General features: G+C 50.3%; 44 non-coding genes across 44 annotated transcripts; 15 read left to right on the forward strand and 29 right to left on the reverse strand.

Annotated features, from left to right (window-relative positions):
- Positions 1–104: 104 nt before the first annotated feature.
- trnav-cac (transfer RNA valine (anticodon CAC)) lies at positions 105–177 on the reverse strand. The gene has a single exon. It is a non-coding gene; the product is annotated as a tRNA-Val (tRNA).
- A 453-nt stretch (positions 178–630) lies between these two features.
- trnag-ucc (transfer RNA glycine (anticodon UCC)) lies at positions 631–702 on the forward strand. The gene has a single exon. It is a non-coding gene; the product is annotated as a tRNA-Gly (tRNA).
- Positions 703–791: 89 nt separating this feature from the next.
- On the reverse strand, positions 792–863 carry trnad-guc (transfer RNA aspartic acid (anticodon GUC)). The gene has a single exon. It is a non-coding gene; the product is annotated as a tRNA-Asp (tRNA).
- A 209-nt stretch (positions 864–1,072) lies between these two features.
- Positions 1,073–1,145, reverse strand: trnav-cac (transfer RNA valine (anticodon CAC)). The gene has a single exon. It is a non-coding gene; the product is annotated as a tRNA-Val (tRNA).
- A 453-nt stretch (positions 1,146–1,598) lies between these two features.
- Positions 1,599–1,670, forward strand: trnag-ucc (transfer RNA glycine (anticodon UCC)). Its single transcript has one exon. It is a non-coding gene; the product is annotated as a tRNA-Gly (tRNA).
- Positions 1,671–2,040: 370 nt separating this feature from the next.
- trnav-cac (transfer RNA valine (anticodon CAC)) lies at positions 2,041–2,113 on the reverse strand. The gene has a single exon. It is a non-coding gene; the product is annotated as a tRNA-Val (tRNA).
- A 453-nt stretch (positions 2,114–2,566) lies between these two features.
- On the forward strand, positions 2,567–2,638 carry trnag-ucc (transfer RNA glycine (anticodon UCC)). Its single transcript has one exon. It is a non-coding gene; the product is annotated as a tRNA-Gly (tRNA).
- An 89-nt stretch (positions 2,639–2,727) lies between these two features.
- On the reverse strand, positions 2,728–2,799 carry trnad-guc (transfer RNA aspartic acid (anticodon GUC)). The gene has a single exon. It is a non-coding gene; the product is annotated as a tRNA-Asp (tRNA).
- A 209-nt stretch (positions 2,800–3,008) lies between these two features.
- trnav-cac (transfer RNA valine (anticodon CAC)) lies at positions 3,009–3,081 on the reverse strand. Its single transcript has one exon. It is a non-coding gene; the product is annotated as a tRNA-Val (tRNA).
- A 453-nt stretch (positions 3,082–3,534) lies between these two features.
- On the forward strand, positions 3,535–3,606 carry trnag-ucc (transfer RNA glycine (anticodon UCC)). Its single transcript has one exon. It is a non-coding gene; the product is annotated as a tRNA-Gly (tRNA).
- An 89-nt stretch (positions 3,607–3,695) lies between these two features.
- trnad-guc (transfer RNA aspartic acid (anticodon GUC)) lies at positions 3,696–3,767 on the reverse strand. The gene has a single exon. It is a non-coding gene; the product is annotated as a tRNA-Asp (tRNA).
- A 209-nt stretch (positions 3,768–3,976) lies between these two features.
- Positions 3,977–4,049, reverse strand: trnav-cac (transfer RNA valine (anticodon CAC)). Its single transcript has one exon. It is a non-coding gene; the product is annotated as a tRNA-Val (tRNA).
- Positions 4,050–4,502: 453 nt separating this feature from the next.
- Positions 4,503–4,574, forward strand: trnag-ucc (transfer RNA glycine (anticodon UCC)). Its single transcript has one exon. It is a non-coding gene; the product is annotated as a tRNA-Gly (tRNA).
- An 89-nt stretch (positions 4,575–4,663) lies between these two features.
- trnad-guc (transfer RNA aspartic acid (anticodon GUC)) lies at positions 4,664–4,735 on the reverse strand. The gene has a single exon. It is a non-coding gene; the product is annotated as a tRNA-Asp (tRNA).
- A 209-nt stretch (positions 4,736–4,944) lies between these two features.
- Positions 4,945–5,017, reverse strand: trnav-cac (transfer RNA valine (anticodon CAC)). Its single transcript has one exon. It is a non-coding gene; the product is annotated as a tRNA-Val (tRNA).
- Positions 5,018–5,470: 453 nt separating this feature from the next.
- trnag-ucc (transfer RNA glycine (anticodon UCC)) lies at positions 5,471–5,542 on the forward strand. Its single transcript has one exon. It is a non-coding gene; the product is annotated as a tRNA-Gly (tRNA).
- Positions 5,543–5,631: 89 nt separating this feature from the next.
- Positions 5,632–5,703, reverse strand: trnad-guc (transfer RNA aspartic acid (anticodon GUC)). The gene has a single exon. It is a non-coding gene; the product is annotated as a tRNA-Asp (tRNA).
- A 209-nt stretch (positions 5,704–5,912) lies between these two features.
- On the reverse strand, positions 5,913–5,985 carry trnav-cac (transfer RNA valine (anticodon CAC)). Its single transcript has one exon. It is a non-coding gene; the product is annotated as a tRNA-Val (tRNA).
- A 453-nt stretch (positions 5,986–6,438) lies between these two features.
- trnag-ucc (transfer RNA glycine (anticodon UCC)) lies at positions 6,439–6,510 on the forward strand. The gene has a single exon. It is a non-coding gene; the product is annotated as a tRNA-Gly (tRNA).
- An 89-nt stretch (positions 6,511–6,599) lies between these two features.
- On the reverse strand, positions 6,600–6,671 carry trnad-guc (transfer RNA aspartic acid (anticodon GUC)). Its single transcript has one exon. It is a non-coding gene; the product is annotated as a tRNA-Asp (tRNA).
- Positions 6,672–6,880: 209 nt separating this feature from the next.
- trnav-cac (transfer RNA valine (anticodon CAC)) lies at positions 6,881–6,953 on the reverse strand. The gene has a single exon. It is a non-coding gene; the product is annotated as a tRNA-Val (tRNA).
- A 453-nt stretch (positions 6,954–7,406) lies between these two features.
- On the forward strand, positions 7,407–7,478 carry trnag-ucc (transfer RNA glycine (anticodon UCC)). Its single transcript has one exon. It is a non-coding gene; the product is annotated as a tRNA-Gly (tRNA).
- Positions 7,479–7,567: 89 nt separating this feature from the next.
- Positions 7,568–7,639, reverse strand: trnad-guc (transfer RNA aspartic acid (anticodon GUC)). The gene has a single exon. It is a non-coding gene; the product is annotated as a tRNA-Asp (tRNA).
- Positions 7,640–7,848: 209 nt separating this feature from the next.
- Positions 7,849–7,921, reverse strand: trnav-cac (transfer RNA valine (anticodon CAC)). The gene has a single exon. It is a non-coding gene; the product is annotated as a tRNA-Val (tRNA).
- A 453-nt stretch (positions 7,922–8,374) lies between these two features.
- trnag-ucc (transfer RNA glycine (anticodon UCC)) lies at positions 8,375–8,446 on the forward strand. The gene has a single exon. It is a non-coding gene; the product is annotated as a tRNA-Gly (tRNA).
- An 89-nt stretch (positions 8,447–8,535) lies between these two features.
- Positions 8,536–8,607, reverse strand: trnad-guc (transfer RNA aspartic acid (anticodon GUC)). The gene has a single exon. It is a non-coding gene; the product is annotated as a tRNA-Asp (tRNA).
- A 209-nt stretch (positions 8,608–8,816) lies between these two features.
- On the reverse strand, positions 8,817–8,889 carry trnav-cac (transfer RNA valine (anticodon CAC)). Its single transcript has one exon. It is a non-coding gene; the product is annotated as a tRNA-Val (tRNA).
- Positions 8,890–9,342: 453 nt separating this feature from the next.
- trnag-ucc (transfer RNA glycine (anticodon UCC)) lies at positions 9,343–9,414 on the forward strand. Its single transcript has one exon. It is a non-coding gene; the product is annotated as a tRNA-Gly (tRNA).
- Positions 9,415–9,503: 89 nt separating this feature from the next.
- On the reverse strand, positions 9,504–9,575 carry trnad-guc (transfer RNA aspartic acid (anticodon GUC)). The gene has a single exon. It is a non-coding gene; the product is annotated as a tRNA-Asp (tRNA).
- Positions 9,576–9,784: 209 nt separating this feature from the next.
- On the reverse strand, positions 9,785–9,857 carry trnav-cac (transfer RNA valine (anticodon CAC)). Its single transcript has one exon. It is a non-coding gene; the product is annotated as a tRNA-Val (tRNA).
- A 453-nt stretch (positions 9,858–10,310) lies between these two features.
- Positions 10,311–10,382, forward strand: trnag-ucc (transfer RNA glycine (anticodon UCC)). Its single transcript has one exon. It is a non-coding gene; the product is annotated as a tRNA-Gly (tRNA).
- An 89-nt stretch (positions 10,383–10,471) lies between these two features.
- Positions 10,472–10,543, reverse strand: trnad-guc (transfer RNA aspartic acid (anticodon GUC)). Its single transcript has one exon. It is a non-coding gene; the product is annotated as a tRNA-Asp (tRNA).
- A 209-nt stretch (positions 10,544–10,752) lies between these two features.
- Positions 10,753–10,825, reverse strand: trnav-cac (transfer RNA valine (anticodon CAC)). Its single transcript has one exon. It is a non-coding gene; the product is annotated as a tRNA-Val (tRNA).
- A 453-nt stretch (positions 10,826–11,278) lies between these two features.
- On the forward strand, positions 11,279–11,350 carry trnag-ucc (transfer RNA glycine (anticodon UCC)). Its single transcript has one exon. It is a non-coding gene; the product is annotated as a tRNA-Gly (tRNA).
- An 89-nt stretch (positions 11,351–11,439) lies between these two features.
- On the reverse strand, positions 11,440–11,511 carry trnad-guc (transfer RNA aspartic acid (anticodon GUC)). Its single transcript has one exon. It is a non-coding gene; the product is annotated as a tRNA-Asp (tRNA).
- A 209-nt stretch (positions 11,512–11,720) lies between these two features.
- On the reverse strand, positions 11,721–11,793 carry trnav-cac (transfer RNA valine (anticodon CAC)). Its single transcript has one exon. It is a non-coding gene; the product is annotated as a tRNA-Val (tRNA).
- A 453-nt stretch (positions 11,794–12,246) lies between these two features.
- trnag-ucc (transfer RNA glycine (anticodon UCC)) lies at positions 12,247–12,318 on the forward strand. The gene has a single exon. It is a non-coding gene; the product is annotated as a tRNA-Gly (tRNA).
- A 2,191-nt stretch (positions 12,319–14,509) lies between these two features.
- trnad-guc (transfer RNA aspartic acid (anticodon GUC)) lies at positions 14,510–14,581 on the reverse strand. The gene has a single exon. It is a non-coding gene; the product is annotated as a tRNA-Asp (tRNA).
- Positions 14,582–15,316: 735 nt separating this feature from the next.
- Positions 15,317–15,388, forward strand: trnag-ucc (transfer RNA glycine (anticodon UCC)). The gene has a single exon. It is a non-coding gene; the product is annotated as a tRNA-Gly (tRNA).
- An 89-nt stretch (positions 15,389–15,477) lies between these two features.
- trnad-guc (transfer RNA aspartic acid (anticodon GUC)) lies at positions 15,478–15,549 on the reverse strand. Its single transcript has one exon. It is a non-coding gene; the product is annotated as a tRNA-Asp (tRNA).
- Positions 15,550–15,758: 209 nt separating this feature from the next.
- On the reverse strand, positions 15,759–15,831 carry trnav-cac (transfer RNA valine (anticodon CAC)). The gene has a single exon. It is a non-coding gene; the product is annotated as a tRNA-Val (tRNA).
- Positions 15,832–16,284: 453 nt separating this feature from the next.
- Positions 16,285–16,356, forward strand: trnag-ucc (transfer RNA glycine (anticodon UCC)). The gene has a single exon. It is a non-coding gene; the product is annotated as a tRNA-Gly (tRNA).
- Positions 16,357–16,445: 89 nt separating this feature from the next.
- On the reverse strand, positions 16,446–16,517 carry trnad-guc (transfer RNA aspartic acid (anticodon GUC)). Its single transcript has one exon. It is a non-coding gene; the product is annotated as a tRNA-Asp (tRNA).
- Positions 16,518–16,726: 209 nt separating this feature from the next.
- trnav-cac (transfer RNA valine (anticodon CAC)) lies at positions 16,727–16,799 on the reverse strand. Its single transcript has one exon. It is a non-coding gene; the product is annotated as a tRNA-Val (tRNA).
- Between the last annotated feature and the right edge of the window lie 240 nt (positions 16,800–17,039).

Here is a 17,039-nt window from a genome sequence, read left to right on the forward strand (position 1 = left end):
TTTGATATCAGCTAAAATTGGCCAAATCCTAAGACCTTGAAAATAAAAGCCACAGAGGTCAAGACGAGGATTAAACGGCTAGCAAAGAGAAGAGACGCGCCTTGTGTTTCTGCCCGGCATCGATCCGGGGACCTTTCGCGTGTGAGGCGAACGTGATAACCACTACACTACAGAAACCAGCCGCTGAGCAAACAGACAGTCTCCCGTTCGGCTCATGGTGGACAGTCACATGGCACTTCGACATTCCGGAGAACCCAAACAGACTGGAGGGGCAGCCGCATTGCTTTTATTTGGAAAATAAAAGCCACACAAGTCAAGACGAGGATTAAACAGGTAGCAAAGAGAAGAGACGCTAATCCTGGCTGTAGTAAGCCTTGCGTTTCCGCCCGGCATCGATCCGGGGACCTTTCGCGTGTTAGGCAAACGTGATAACCACTACACTACAGAAACCAGCCGCTGGCCAAACAGACAGTCTGCCGTTCGGGTCATGGTGGACAGTGACATGGCACTTCGACATTACGGAGAACCCAAACAGCCTGGAGGGGCAGCCACGGCTTGACGCGGATCATAATAGGACTTCAAGCAATGACGTTCGTGCAAACGGCCTAGGTCCAGCTTCCGCCCGCTGTGGCGTTGGTGGTATAGTGGTGAGCATAGCTGCCTTCCAAGCAGTTGACCCGGGTTCGATTCCCGGCCAACGCATTCACTTTAAAACACGTTTCTCCAACAGCTGCCACGCTTTGCGAAGCGAATTGTTTTGCAAATCTACATAGCGCAAGATAATCACCTTTCTCCCCGTCGGGGAATCGAACCCCGGTCTTCCGCGTGACAGGCGGAGATACTGTCCACTATACTAACGAGGACGACTGCGCAGGGCCAGTGGGGCTGTGGGAGAACCACCACTACGAAAGCATGGACGACACTTTGAACGAATTCCTTTAGGCTGCACTTAGTCCTGTTTTTTTTCTTTTGATATCAGCTAAAATTGGCCAAATCCTAAGACCTTGAAAATAAAAGCCACAGAGGTCAAGACGAGGATTAAACGGCTAGCAAAGAGAAGAGACGCGCCTTGTGTTTCTGCCCGGCATCGATCCGGGGACCTTTCGCGTGTGAGGCGAACGTGATAACCACTACACTACAGAAACCAGCCGCTGAGCAAACAGACAGTCTCCCGTTCGGCTCATGGTGGACAGTCACATGGCACTTCGACATTCCGGAGAACCCAAACAGACTGGAGGGGCAGCCGCATTGCTTTTATTTGGAAAATAAAAGCCACACAAGTCAAGACGAGGATTAAACAGGTAGCAAAGAGAAGAGACGCTAATCCTGGCTGTAGTAAGCCTTGCGTTTCCGCCCGGCATCGATCCGGGGACCTTTCGCGTCTTAGGCAAACGTGATAACCACTACACTACAGAAACCAGCCGCTGGCCAAACAGACAGTCTGCCGTTCGGGTCATGGTGGACAGTGACATGGCACTTCGACATTACGGAGAACCCAAACAGCCTGGAGGGGCAGCCACGGCTTGACGCGGATCATAATAGGACTTCAAGCAATGACGTTCGTGCAAACGGCCTAGGTCCAGCTTCCGCCCGCTGTGGCGTTGGTGGTATAGTGGTGAGCATAGCTGCCTTCCAAGCAGTTGACCCGGGTTCGATTCCCGGCCAACGCATTCACTTTAAAACACGTTTCTCCAACAGCTGCCACGCTTTGCGAAGCGAATTGTTTTGCAAATCTACATAGCGCAAGAAAATCACCTTTCTCCCCGTCGGGGAATCGAACCCCGGTCTTCCACGTGACAGGCGGAGATACTGTCCACTATACTAACGAGGACGACTGCGCAGGGCCAGTGGGGCTGTGGGAGAACCACCACTACGAAAGCATGGACGACACTTTGAACGAATTCCTTTAGGCTGCACTTAGTCCTGTTTTTTTTCTTTTGATATCAGCTAAAATTGGCCAAATCCTAAGACCTTGAAAATAAAAGCCACAGAGGTCAAGACGAGGATTAAACGGCTAGCAAAGAGAAGAGACGCGCCTTGTGTTTCTGCCCGGCATCGATCCGGGGACCTTTCGCGTGTGAGGCGAACGTGATAACCACTACACTACAGAAACCAGCCGCTGAGCAAACAGACAGTCTCCCGTTCGGCTCATGGTGGACAGTCACATGGCACTTCGACATTCCGGAGAACCCAAACAGACTGGAGGGGCAGCCGCATTGCTTTTATTTGGAAAATAAAAGCCACACAAGTCAAGACGAGGATTAAACAGGTAGCAAAGAGAAGAGACGCTAATCCTGGCTTTAGTAAGCCTTGCGTTTCCGCCCGGCATCGATCCGGGGACCTTTCGCGTGTTAGGCAAACGTGATAACCACTACACTACAGAAACCAGCCGCTGGCCAAACAGACAGTCTGCCGTTCGGGTCATGGTGGACAGTGACATGGCACTTCGACATTACGGAGAACCCAAACAGCCTGGAGGGGCAGCCACGGCTTGACGCGGATCATAATAGGACTTCAAGCAATGACGTTCGTGCAAACGGCCTAGGTCCAGCTTCCGCCCGCTGTGGCGTTGGTGGTATAGTGGTGAGCATAGCTGCCTTCCAAGCAGTTGACCCGGGTTCGATTCCCGGCCAACGCATTCACTTTAAAACACGTTTCTCCAACAGCTGCCACGCTTTGCGAAGCGAATTGTTTTGCAAATCTACATAGCGCAAGATAATCACCTTTCTCCCCGTCGGGGAATCGAACCCCGGTCTTCCGCGTGACAGGCGGAGATACTGTCCACTATACTAACGAGGACGACTGCGCAGGGCCAGTGGGGCTGTGGAAGAACCACCACTACGAAAGCATGGACGACACTTTGAACGAATTCCTTTAGGCTGCACTTAGTCCTGTTTTTTTTCTTTTGATATCAGCTAAAATTGGCCAAATCCTAAGACCTTGAAAATAAAAGCCACAGAGGTCAAGACGAGGATTAAACGGCTAGCAAAGAGAAGAGACGCGCCTTGTGTTTCTGCCCGGCATCGATCCGGGGACCTTTCGCGTGTGAGGCGAACGTGATAACCACTACACTACAGAAACCAGCCGCTGAGCAAACAGACAGTCTCCCGTTCGGCTCATGGTGGACAGTCACATGGCACTTCGACATTCCGGAGAACCCAAACAGACTGGAGGGGCAGCCGCATTGCTTTTATTTGGAAAATAAAAGCCACACAAGTCAAGACGAGGATTAAACAGGTAGCAAAGAGAAGAGACGCTAATCCTGGCTGTAGTAAGCCTTGCGTTTCCGCCCGGCATCGATCCGGGGACCTTTCGCGTCTTAGGCAAACGTGATAACCACTACACTACAGAAACCAGCCGCTGGCCAAACAGACAGTCTGCCGTTCGGGTCATGGTGGACAGTGACATGGCACTTCGACATTACGGAGAACCCAAACAGCCTGGAGGGGCAGCCACGGCTTGACGCGGATCATAATAGGACTTCAAGCAATGACGTTCGTGCAAACGGCCTAGGTCCAGCTTCCGCCCGCTGTGGCGTTGGTGGTATAGTGGTGAGCATAGCTGCCTTCCAAGCAGTTGACCCGGGTTCGATTCCCGGCCAACGCATTCACTTTAAAACACGTTTCTCCAACAGCTGCCACGCTTTGCGAAGCGAATTGTTTTGCAAATCTACATAGCGCAAGAAAATCACCTTTCTCCCCGTCGGGGAATCGAACCCCGGTCTTCCGCGTGACAGGCGGAGATACTGTCCACTATACTAACGAGGACGACTGCGCAGGGCCAGTGGGGCTGTGGGAGAACCACCACTACGAAAGCATGGACGACACTTTGAACGAATTCCTTTAGGCTGCACTTAGTCCTGTTTTTTTTCTTTTGATATCAGCTAAAATTGGCCAAATCCTAAGACCTTGAAAATAAAAGCCACAGAGGTCAAGACGAGGATTAAACGGCTAGCAAAGAGAAGAGACGCGCCTTGTGTTTCTGCCCGGCATCGATCCGGGGACCTTTCGCGTGTGAGGCGAACGTGATAACCACTACACTACAGAAACCAGCCGCTGAGCAAACAGACAGTCTCCCGTTCGGCTCATGGTGGACAGTCACATGGCACTTCGACATTCCGGAGAACCCAAACAGACTGGAGGGGCAGCCGCATTGCTTTTATTTGGAAAATAAAAGCCACACAAGTCAAGACGAGGATTAAACAGGTAGCAAAGAGAAGAGACGCTAATCCTGGCTTTAGTAAGCCTTGCGTTTCCGCCCGGCATCGATCCGGGGACCTTTCGCGTGTTAGGCAAACGTGATAACCACTACACTACAGAAACCAGCCGCTGGCCAAACAGACAGTCTGCCGTTCGGGTCATGGTGGACAGTGACATGGCACTTCGACATTACGGAGAACCCAAACAGCCTGGAGGGGCAGCCACGGCTTGACGCGGATCATAATAGGACTTCAAGCAATGACGTTCGTGCAAACGGCCTAGGTCCAGCTTCCGCCCGCTGTGGCGTTGGTGGTATAGTGGTGAGCATAGCTGCCTTCCAAGCAGTTGACCCGGGTTCGATTCCCGGCCAACGCATTCACTTTAAAACACGTTTCTCCAACAGCTGCCACGCTTTGCGAAGCGAATTGTTTTGCAAATCTACATAGCGCAAGAAAATCACCTTTCTCCCCGTCGGGGAATCGAACCCCGGTCTTCCGCGTGACAGGCGGAGATACTGTCCACTATACTAACGAGGACGACTGCGCAGGGCCAGTGGGGCTGTGGGAGAACCACCACTACGAAAGCATGGACGACACTTTGAACGAATTCCTTTAGGCTGCACTTAGTCCTGTTTTTTTTCTTTTGATATCAGCTAAAATTGGCCAAATCCTAAGACCTTGAAAATAAAAGCCACAGAGGTCAAGACGAGGATTAAACGGCTAGCAAAGAGAAGAGACGCGCCTTGTGTTTCTGCCCGGCATCGATCCGGGGACCTTTCGCGTGTGAGGCGAACGTGATAACCACTACACTACAGAAACCAGCCGCTGAGCAAACAGACAGTCTCCCGTTCGGCTCATGGTGGACAGTCACATGGCACTTCGACATTCCGGAGAACCCAAACAGACTGGAGGGGCAGCCGCATTGCTTTTATTTGGAAAATAAAAGCCACACAAGTCAAGACGAGGATTAAACAGGTAGCAAAGAGAAGAGACGCTAATCCTGGCTTTAGTAAGCCTTGCGTTTCCGCCCGGCATCGATCCGGGGACCTTTCGCGTCTTAGGCAAACGTGATAACCACTACACTACAGAAACCAGCCGCTGGCCAAACAGACAGTCTGCCGTTCGGGTCATGGTGGACAGTGACATGGCACTTCGACATTACGGAGAACCCAAACAGCCTGGAGGGGCAGCCACGGCTTGACGCGGATCATAATAGGACTTCAAGCAATGACGTTCGTGCAAATGGCCTAGGTCCAGCTTCCGCCTGCTGTGGCGTTGGTGGTATAGTGGTGAGCATAGCTGCCTTCCAAGCAGTTGACCCGGGTTCGATTCCCGGCCAACGCATTCACTTTAAAACACGTTTCTCCAACAGCTGCCACGCTTTGCGAAGCGAATTGTTTTGCAAATCTACATAGCGCAAGAAAATCACCTTTCTCCCCGTCGGGGAATCGAACCCCGGTCTTCCGCGTGACAGGCGGAGATACTGTCCACTATACTAACGAGGACGACTGCGCAGGGCCAGTGGGGCTGTGGGAGAACCACCACTACGAAAGCATGGACGACACTTTGAAAGAATTCCTTTAGGCTGCACTTAGTCCTGTTTTTTTTCTTTTGATATCAGCTAAAATTGGCCAAATCCTAAGACCTTGAAAATAAAAGCCACAGAGGTCAAGACGAGGATTAAACGGCTAGCAAAGAGAAGAGACGCGCCTTGTGTTTCTGCCCGGCATCGATCCGGGGACCTTTCGCGTGTGAGGCGAACGTGATAACCACTACACTACAGAAACCAGCCGCTGAGCAAACAGACAGTCTCCCGTTCGGCTCATGGTGGACAGTCACATGGCACTTCGACATTCCGGAGAACCCAAACAGACTGGAGGGGCAGCCGCATTGCTTTTATTTGGAAAATAAAAGCCACACAAGTCAAGACGAGGATTAAACAGGTAGCAAAGAGAAGAGACGCTAATCCTGGCTTTAGTAAGCCTTGCGTTTCCGCCCGGCATCGATCCGGGGACCTTTCGCGTGTTAGGCAAACGTGATAACCACTACACTACAGAAACCAGCCGCTGGCCAAACAGACAGTCTGCCGTTCGGGTCATGGTGGACAGTGACATGGCACTTCGACATTACGGAGAACCCAAACAGCCTGGAGGGGCAGCCACGGCTTGACGCGGATCATAATAGGACTTCAAGCAATGACGTTCGTGCAAACGGCCTAGGTCCAGCTTCCGCCCGCTGTGGCGTTGGTGGTATAGTGGTGAGCATAGCTGCCTTCCAAGCAGTTGACCCGGGTTCGATTCCCGGCCAACGCATTCACTTTAAAACACGTTTCTCCAACAGCTGCCACGCTTTGCGAAGCGAATTGTTTTGCAAATCTACATAGCGCAAGATAATCACCTTTCTCCCCGTCGGGGAATCGAACCCCGGTCTTCCGCGTGACAGGCGGAGATACTGTCCACTATACTAACGAGGACGACTGCGCAGGGCCAGTGGGGCTGTGGGAGAACCACCACTACGAAAGCATGGACGACACTTTGAACGAATTCCTTTAGGCTGCACTTAGTCCTGTTTTTTTTCTTTTGATATCAGCTAAAATTGGCCAAATCCTAAGACCTTGAAAATAAAAGCCACAGAGGTCAAGACGAGGATTAAACGGCTAGCAAAGAGAAGAGACGCGCCTTGTGTTTCTGCCCGGCATCGATCCGGGGACCTTTCGCGTGTGAGGCGAACGTGATAACCACTACACTACAGAAACCAGCCGCTGAGCAAACAGACAGTCTCCCGTTCGGCTCATGGTGGACAGTCACATGGCACTTCGACATTCCGGAGAACCCAAACAGACTGGAGGGGCAGCCGCATTGCTTTTATTTGGAAAATAAAAGCCACACAAGTCAAGACGAGGATTAAACAGGTAGCAAAGAGAAGAGACGCTAATCCTGGCTGTAGTAAGCCTTGCGTTTCCGCCCGGCATCGATCCGGGGACCTTTCGCGTGTTAGGCAAACGTGATAACCACTACACTACAGAAACCAGCCGCTGGCCAAACAGACAGTCTGCCGTTCGGGTCATGGTGGACAGTGACATGGCACTTCGACATTACGGAGAACCCAAACAGCCTGGAGGGGCAGCCACGGCTTGACGCGGATCATAATAGGACTTCAAGCAATGACGTTCGTGCAAACGGCCTAGGTCCAGCTTCCGCCCGCTGTGGCGTTGGTGGTATAGTGGTGAGCATAGCTGCCTTCCAAGCAGTTGACCCGGGTTCGATTCCCGGCCAACGCATTCACTTTAAAACACGTTTCTCCAACAGCTGCCACGCTTTGCGAAGCGAATTGTTTTGCAAATCTACATAGCGCAAGAAAATCACCTTTCTCCCCGTCGGGGAATCGAACCCCGGTCTTCCGCGTGACAGGCGGAGATACTGTCCACTATACTAACGAGGACGACTGCGCAGGGCCAGTGGGGCTGTGGGAGAACCACCACTACGAAAGCATGGACGACACTTTGAACGAATTCCTTTAGGCTGCACTTAGTCCTGTTTTTTTTCTTTTGATATCAGCTAAAATTGGCCAAATCCTAAGACCTTGAAAATAAAAGCCACAGAGGTCAAGACGAGGATTAAACGGCTAGCAAAGAGAAGAGACGCGCCTTGTGTTTCTGCCCGGCATCGATCCGGGGACCTTTCGCGTGTGAGGCGAACGTGATAACCACTACACTACAGAAACCAGCCGCTGAGCAAACAGACAGTCTCCCGTTCGGCTCATGGTGGACAGTCACATGGCACTTCGACATTCCGGAGAACCCAAACAGACTGGAGGGGCAGCCGCATTGCTTTTATTTGGAAAATAAAAGCCACACAAGTCAAGACGAGGATTAAACAGGTAGCAAAGAGAAGAGACGCTAATCCTGGCTGTAGTAAGCCTTGCGTTTCCGCCCGGCATCGATCCGGGGACCTTTCGCGTGTTAGGCAAACGTGATAACCACTACACTACAGAAACCAGCCGCTGGCCAAACAGACAGTCTGCCGTTCGGGTCATGGTGGACAGTGACATGGCACTTCGACATTACGGAGAACCCAAACAGCCTGGAGGGGCAGCCACGGCTTAACGCGGATCATAATAGGACTTCAAGCAATGACGTTCGTGCAAACGGCCTAGGTCCAGCTTCCGCCCGCTGTGGCGTTGGTGGTATAGTGGTGAGCATAGCTGCCTTCCAAGCAGTTGACCCGGGTTCGATTCCCGGCCAACGCATTCACTTTAAAACACGTTTCTCCAACAGCTGCCACGCTTTGCGAAGGGAATTGTTTTGCAAATCTACATAGCGCAAGAAAATCACCTTTCTCCCCGTCGGGGAATCGAACCCCGGTCTTCCGCGTGACAGGCGGAGATACTGTCCACTATACTAACGAGGACGAATGCGCAGGGCCAGTGGGGCTGTGGGAGAACCACCACTACGAAAGCATGGACGACACTTTGAACGAATTCCTTTAGGCTGCACTTAGTCCTGTTTTTTTTCTTTTGATATCAGCTAAAATTGGCCAAATCCTAAGACCTTGAAAATAAAAGCCACAGAGGTCAAGACGAGGATTAAACGGCTAGCAAAGAGAAGAGACGCGCCTTGTGTTTCTGCCCGGCATCGATCCGGGGACCTTTCGCGTGTGAGGCGAACGTGATAACCACTACACTACAGAAACCAGCCGCTGAGCAAACAGACAGTCTCCCGTTCGGCTCATGGTGGACAGTCACATGGCACTTCGACATTCCGGAGAACCCAAACAGACTGGAGGGGCAGCCGCATTGCTTTTATTTGGAAAATAAAAGCCACACAAGTCAAGACGAGGATTAAACAGGTAGCAAAGAGAAGAGACGCTAATCCTGGCTTTAGTAAGCCTTGCGTTTCCGCCCGGCATCGATCCGGGGACCTTTCGCGTGTTAGGCAAACGTGATAACCACTACACTACAGAAACCAGCCGCTGGCCAAACAGACAGTCTGCCGTTCGGGTCATGGTGGACAGTGACATGGCACTTCGACATTACGGAGAACCCAAACAGCCTGGAGGGGCAGCCACGGCTTGACGCGGATCATAATAGGACTTCAAGCAATGACGTTCGTGCAAACGGCCTAGGTCCAGCTTCCACCCGCTGTGGCGTTGGTGGTATAGTGGTGAGCATAGCTGCCTTCCAAGCAGTTGACCCGGGTTCGATTCCCGGCCAACGCATTCACTTTAAAACACGTTTCTCCAACAGCTGCCACGGTTTGCGAAGCGAATTGTTTTGCAAATCTACATAGCGCAAGAAAATCACCTTTCTCCCCGTCGGGGAATCGAACCCCGGTCTTCCGCGTGACAGGCGGAGATACTGTCCACTATACTAACGAGGACGACTGCGCAGGGCCAGTGGGGCTGTGGGAGAACCACCACTACGAAAGCATGGACGACACTTTGAACGAATTCCTTTAGGCTGCACTTAGTCCTGTTTTTTTTCTTTTGATATCAGCTAAAATTGGCCAAATCCTAAGACCTTGAAAATAAAAGCCACAGAGGTCAAGACGAGGATTAAACGGCTAGCAAAGAGAAGAGACGCGCCTTGTGTTTCTGCCCGGCATCGATCCGGGGACCTTTCGCGTGTGAGGCGAACGTGATAACCACTACACTACAGAAACCAGCCGCTGAGCAAACAGACAGTCTCCCATTCGGCTCATGGTGGACAGTCACATGGCACTTCGACATTCCGGAGAACCCAAACAGACTGGAGGGGCAGCCGCATTGCTTTTATTTGGAAAATAAAAGCCACACAAGTCAAGACGAGGATTAAACAGGTAGCAAAGAGAAGAGACGCTAATCCTGGCTTTAGTAAGCCTTGCGTTTCCGCCCGGCATCGATCCGGGGACCTTTCGCGTGTTAGGCAAACGTGATAACCACTACACTACAGAAACCAGCCGCTGGCCAAACAGACAGTCTGCCGTTCGGGTCATGGTGGACAGTGACATGGCACTTCGACATTACGGAGAACCCAAACAGCCTGGAGGGGCAGCCACGGCTTGACGCGGATCATAATAGGACTTCAAGCAATGACGTTCGTGCAAACGGCCTAGGTCCAGCTTCCACCCGCTGTGGCGTTGGTGGTATAGTGGTGAGCATAGCTGCCTTCCAAGCAGTTGACCCGGGTTCGATTCCCGGCCAACGCATTCACTTTAAAACACGTTTCTCCAACAGCTGCCACGGTTTGCGAAGCGAATTGTTTTGCAAATCTACATAGCGCAAGAAAATCACCTTTCTCCCCGTCGGGGAATCGAACCCCGGTCTTCCGCGTGACAGGCGGAGATACTGTCCACTATACTAACGAGGACGACTGCGCAGGGCCAGTGGGGCTGTGGGAGAACCACCACTACGAAAGCATGGACGACACTTTGAACGAATTCCTTTAGGCTGCACTTAGTCCTGTTTTTTTTCTTCTGATATCAGCTAAAATTGGCCAAATCCTAAGACCTTGAAAATAAAAGCCACAGAGGTCAAGACGAGGATTAAACGGCTAGCAAAGAGAAGAGACGCGCCTTGTGTTTCTGCCCGGCATCGATCCGGGGACCTTTCGCGTGTGAGGCGAACGTGATAACCACTACACTACAGAAACCAGCCGCTGAGCAAACAGACAGTCTCCCGTTCGGCTCATGGTGGACAGTCACATGGCACTTCGACATTCCGGAGAACCCAAACAGACTGGAGGGGCAGCCGCATTGCTTTTATTTGGAAAATAAAAGCCACACAAGTCAAGACGAGGATTAAACAGGTAGCAAAGAGAAGAGACGCTAATCCTGGCTGTAGTAAGCCTTGCGTTTCCGCCCGGCATCGATCCGGGGACCTTTCGCGTGTTAGGCAAACGTGATAACCACTACACTACAGAAACCAGCCGCTGGCCAAACAGACAGTCTGCCGTTCGGGTCATGGTGGACAGTGACATGGCACTTCGACATTACGGAGAACCCAAACAGCCTGGAGGGGCAGCCACGGCTTAACGCGGATCATAATAGGACTTCAAGCAATGACGTTCGTGCAAACGGCCTAGGTCCAGCTTCCGCCCGCTGTGGCGTTGGTGGTATAGTGGTGAGCATAGCTGCCTTCCAAGCAGTTGACCCGGGTTCGATTCCCGGCCAACGCATTCACTTTAAAACACGTTTCTCCAACAGCTGCCACGGTTTGCGAAGGGAATTGTTTTGCAAATCTACATAGCGCAAGAAAATCTCCTTTCTCCCCGTCGGGGAATCGAACCCCGGTCTTCCGCGTGACAGGCGGAGATACTGTCCACTATACTAACGAGGACGACTGCGCAGGGCCAGTGGGGCTGTGGGAGAACCACCACTACGAAAGCATGGACGACACTTTGAAAGAATTCCTTTAGGCTGCACTTAGTCCTGTTTTTTTTCTTTTGATATCAGCTAAAATTGGCCAAATCCTAAGACCTTGAAAATAAAAGCCACAGAGGTCAAGACGAGGATTAAACGGCTAGCAAAGAGAAGAGACGCGCCTTGTGTTTCTGCCCGGCATCGATCCGGGGACCTTTCGCGTGTGAGGCGAACGTGATAACCACTACACTACAGAAACCAGCCGCTGAGCAAACAGACAGTCTCCCGTTCGGCTCATGGTGGACAGTCACATGGCACTTCGACATTCCGGAGAACCCAAACAGACTGGAGGGGCAGCCGCATTGCTTTTATTTGGAAAATAAAAGCCACACAAGTCAAGACGAGGATTAAACAGGTAGCAAAGAGAAGAGACGCTAATCCTGGCTTTAGTAAGCCTTGCGTTTCCGCCCGGCATCGATCCGGGGACCTTTCGCGTGTTAGGCAAACGTGATAACCACTACACTACAGAAACCAGCCGCTGGCCAAACAGACAGTCTGCCGTTCGGGTCATGGTGGACAGTGACATGGCACTTCGACATTACGGAGAACCCAAACAGCCTGGAGGGGCAGCCACGGCTTAACGCGGATCATAATAGGACTTCAAGCAATGACGTTCGTGCAAACGGCCTAGGTCCAGCTTCCGCCCGCTGTGGCGTTGGTGGTATAGTGGTGAGCATAGCTGCCTTCCAAGCAGTTGACCCGGGTTCGATTCCCGGCCAACGCATTCACTTTGACCCTTTGAGGTCGGCTATGCCGCCGGCGGGATAAAATTGAAATTCCACATAAACACGTATATAACTCTGCGAGATTTTATCCTAAAAAAAAATACAACATACCTCGGAAACCTTGAAGGGTCTACTTTCCAACTATATATAGGATGAAACGATATATATATTTATATTCTTGTGAGAGAAGCGTAAACAACAACCGGCACATTTTTGAGGCACAAGCTTTTTTGTTCCGCCCATAGACGCGTTCTGCCATTCATATGTTGACACTATGGTAATTCGGCAGCTACTAGTGGAGGATCATTGGCTGATAATTTGCATGAAAACGCCCAAACACAGAGCCACATGTCGCGGAATTGTTTACGTGGAGCTTCGTCATGTCGCACTCACGGGAGCTGGAGCCACTGCGGAGGAGAGCTTTGTTCTGGAAAATGAAGAGAATTTCAGCTCATCTGACGAAAGCGGGGAGGACAGTGACGAAGAAAGATTTATTTTGAGATGCGGATTGATCCGAAGGAGGGTTTTTGTGATAGGTAAGTGAAATATTTCCTTTCAAATGAAACAAACCCACGCTTCGCGCTCACTGTGTACACTCCGCGAATTCCGGATAAATTAAAATAAAGAATAAATTAAATAAGTATTACTTTGTATATGAAAGCATAAATGAATGTAAAAAAAAACCTGCTGTTGTGTAAACGGGACATTCAAGTGTAGCCTGTTGCTAATCTGAGTGTGCATGCTGAGAGTGCTAACACTACCATGCGAGGCTCCAGTACCATAAGTGTGGCTTATGGCTGTATATGTTTAGCCTAGTGTGTTAATGTCATGTGTAAATGGCCTGTGTGAATGTAATAGTGTCATCCTATGTAGCTTGTTATGCTATGTACTGCTATACATAGGTCATATGTAAGTACTGTATTTGAAATACAAGAAATTATTAGTTGTAGTGACTGTTGGCATGTATAGCTAATCTTTGTAACTGCTCAGAAGACAGTTGCTCACATTTCTTATTATTTTTCTTTCAGAAATGTGGAAAATACTCCACCTCCAAGCAAAGACGACGGCGTCAACCAAGTCTGCAACCACCAACGTGTAAACACATGGTCCTTCCACATCTGCTCTGTAAGTTTAGCATTTTGCAGTACACAACTCAGCACAAAACTTTGAAGTGGTACAGAAAACTGTTTCTTCACTTCTTGGACATTGCTGCTACCAATGCCTACATTCTCCACAACAACTTATGCAACAGGACAGCCTGACCCACAAGGCATTCATGGAAGAGCTTGTTGAACAGCTGTGTGCTATGCAAAAACCCCATGGAAGTGTGAACAGTGTGATGTCTACCTTTGCATGCAGCCAGACAGAAACTGTTTTAGAGACTGGCATCTTTTGTTGAACTGACTCATACATATATACACACACAAGGATATACAGTATGACTATCTTTAGTATATTATCACTATGTTTACATGTGAACACATTTTCCATTTATTTTAATTCATGCCAGTTATTTATTTTTTTGTTTTTATTGCTTGTTTAGTTCTCTTTTTTTGAAATAAACTGTGATAAACTCTGCCTCTGGTCTCTTCTCTTTTGACAGCTGTGGCAGTGACAGCTAATGGGCCATTCATTAGGCAGTGGGGTGGGGACCTCGCACCTCGGTTTTCGCACCTATCTTCATACATATGCAACGTAGGAGCCAGTGACTGAGAAAAACAGAGTGTCACCTCACATTTGTTATGTCCTAAGTATAAAATTACATACAATTTATGAAAAGTAGAATCAGCAGTGTGTTGCCAAGACCCGTGTTCACAAAGTTTTGACCTCAAAGGTCCCGGTGAGGAATGTTTAGAATGTGTTTTTTCACAGTATATCAGCACTTCTGAAAATAGGTTTTTGGAAAGTCTAAGTTTAGAGTAAATTTAATCAAAATGTAGATGTATGACACTCTTACTGATTCAACACTGTTGTTGCAGAGATAGTTCTGAAAAATGCATGTGTAACACTTTGAAATGATTTTTTCTCAGATGCGTACAATTTGTAAAACAATCAAGGCATGTCAGACTACACCAGGGTGTCTGAAAACCCCTCAGACTCCAGGGGGTTAAAACACGTTTCTCCAACAGCTGCCACGGTTTGCGAAGGGAATTGTTTTGCAAATCTACATAGCGCAAGAAAATCACCTTTCTCCCCGTCGGGGAATCGAACCCCGGTCTTCCGCGTGACAGGCGGAGATACTGTCCACTATACTAACGAGGACGACTGCGCAGGGCCAGTGGGGCTGTGGGAGAACCACCACTACGAAAGCATGGACGACACTTTGAACGAATTCCTTTAGGCTGCACTTAGTCCTGTTTTTTTTCTTTTGATATCAGCTAAAACTGGCCAAATCCTAAGACCTTGAAAATAAAAGCCACAGAGGTCAAGACGAGGATTAAACGGCTAGCAAAGAGAAGAGACGCGCCTTGTGTTTCTGCCCGGCATCGATCCGGGGACCTTTCGCGTGTGAGGCAAACGTGATAACCACTACACTACAGAAACCAGCCGCTGAGCAAACAGACAGTCTCCCGTTCGGCTCATGGTGGACAGTCACATGGCACTTCGACATTCCGGAGAACCCAAACAGACTGGAGGGGCAGCCGCATTGCTTTTATTTGGAAAATAAAAGCCACACAAGTCAAGACGAGGATTAAACAGGTAGCAAAGAGAAGAGACGCTAATCCTGGCTTTAGTAAGCCTTGCGTTTCCGCCCGGCATCGATCCGGGGACCTTTCGCGTGTTAGGCAAACGTGATAACCACTACACTACAGAAACCAGCCGCTGGCCAAACAGACAGTCTGCCGTTCGGGTCATGGTGGACAGTGACATGGCACTTCGACATTACGGAGAACCCAAACAGCCTGGAGGGGCAGCCACGGCTTAACGCGGATCATAATAGGACTTCAAGCAATGACGTTCGTGCAAACGGCCTAGGTCCAGCTTCCGCCCGCTGTGGCGTTGGTGGTATAGTGGTGAGCATAGCTGCCTTCCAAGCAGTTGACCCGGGTTCGATTCCCGGCCAACGCATTCACTTTAAAACACGTTTCTCCAACAGCTGCCACGGTTTGCGAAGCGAATTGTTTTGCAAATCTACATAGCGCAAGAAAATCACCTTTCTCCCCGTCGGGGAATCGAACCCCGGTCTTCCGCGTGACAGGCGGAGATACTGTCCACTATACTAACGAGGACGACTGCGCAGGGCCAGTGGGGCTGTGGGAGAACCACCACTACGAAAGCATGGACGACACTTTGAACTAATTCCTTTAGGCTGCACTTAGTCCTGTTTTTTTTCTTTTGATATCAGCTAAAATTGGCCAAATCCTAAGACCTTGAAAATAAAAGCCACAGAGGTCAAGACGAGGATTAAACGGCTAGCAAAGAGAAGAGACGCGCCTTGTGTTTCTGCCCGGCATCGATCCGGGGACCTTTCGCGTGTGAGGCGAACGTGATAACCACTACACTACAGAAACCAGCCGCTGAGCAAACAGACAGTCTCCCGTTCGGCTCATGGTGGACAGTCACATGGCACTTCGACATTCCGGAGAACCCAAACAGACTGGAGGGGCAGCCGCATTGCTTTTATTTGGAAAATAAAAGCCACACAAGTCAAGACGAGGATTAAACAGGTAGCAAAGAGAAGAGACGCTAATCCTGGCTTTAGTAAGCCTTGCGTTTCCGCCCGGCATCGATCCGGGGACCTTTCGCGTGTTAGGCAAACGTGATAACCACTACACTACAGAAACCAGCCGCTGGCCAAACAGACAGTCTGCCGTTCGGGTCATGGTGGACAGTGACATGGCACTTCGACATTACGGAGAACCCAAACAGCCTGGAGGGGCAGCCACGGCTTAACGCGGATCATAATAGGACTTCAAGCAATGACGTTCGTGCAAACGGCCTAGGTCCAGCTTCCGCCCGCTGTGGCGTTGGTGGTATAGTGGTGAGCATAGCTGCCTTCCAAGCAGTTGACCCGGGTTCGATTCCCGGCCAACGCATTCACTTTAAAACACGTTTCTCCAACAGCTGCCACGGTTTGCGAAGGGAATTGTTTTGCAAATCTACATAGCGCAAGAAAATCTCCTTTCTCCCCGTCGGGGAATCGAACCCCGGTCTTCCGCGTGACAGGCGGAGATACTGTCCACTATACTAACGAGGACGACTGCGCAGGGCCAGTGGGGCTGTGGGAGAACCACCACTACGAAAGCATGGACGACACTTTGAAAGAATTCCTTTAGGCTGCACTTAGTCCTGTTTTTTTTCTTTTGATATCAGCTAAAATTGGCCAAATCCTAAGACCTTGAAAATAAAAGCCACAGAGGTCAAGACGAGGATTAAACGGCTAGCAAAGAGAAGAGACGCGCCTTGTGTTTCTGCCCGGCATCGATCCGGGGACCTTTCGCGTGTGAGGCGAACGTGATAACCACTACACTACAGAAACCAGCCGCTGAGCAAACAGACAGTCTCCCGTTCGGCTCATGGTGGACAGTCACATGGCACTTCGACATTCCGGAGAACCCAAACAGACTGGAGGGGCAGCCGCATTGCTTTTATTTGGAAAATAAAAGCCACACAAGTCAAGACGAGGATTAAACAGGTAGCAAAGAGAAGAGACGCTAATCCTGGCTTTAGTAAGCCTTGCGTTTCCGCCCGGCATCGATCCGGGGACCTTTCGCGTGTT

This window comes from Hoplias malabaricus, chromosome 15, assembly GCF_029633855.1.
Source record: "Hoplias malabaricus isolate fHopMal1 chromosome 15, fHopMal1.hap1, whole genome shotgun sequence".
Taxonomy (NCBI): domain Eukaryota; kingdom Metazoa; phylum Chordata; class Actinopteri; order Characiformes; family Erythrinidae; genus Hoplias; species Hoplias malabaricus.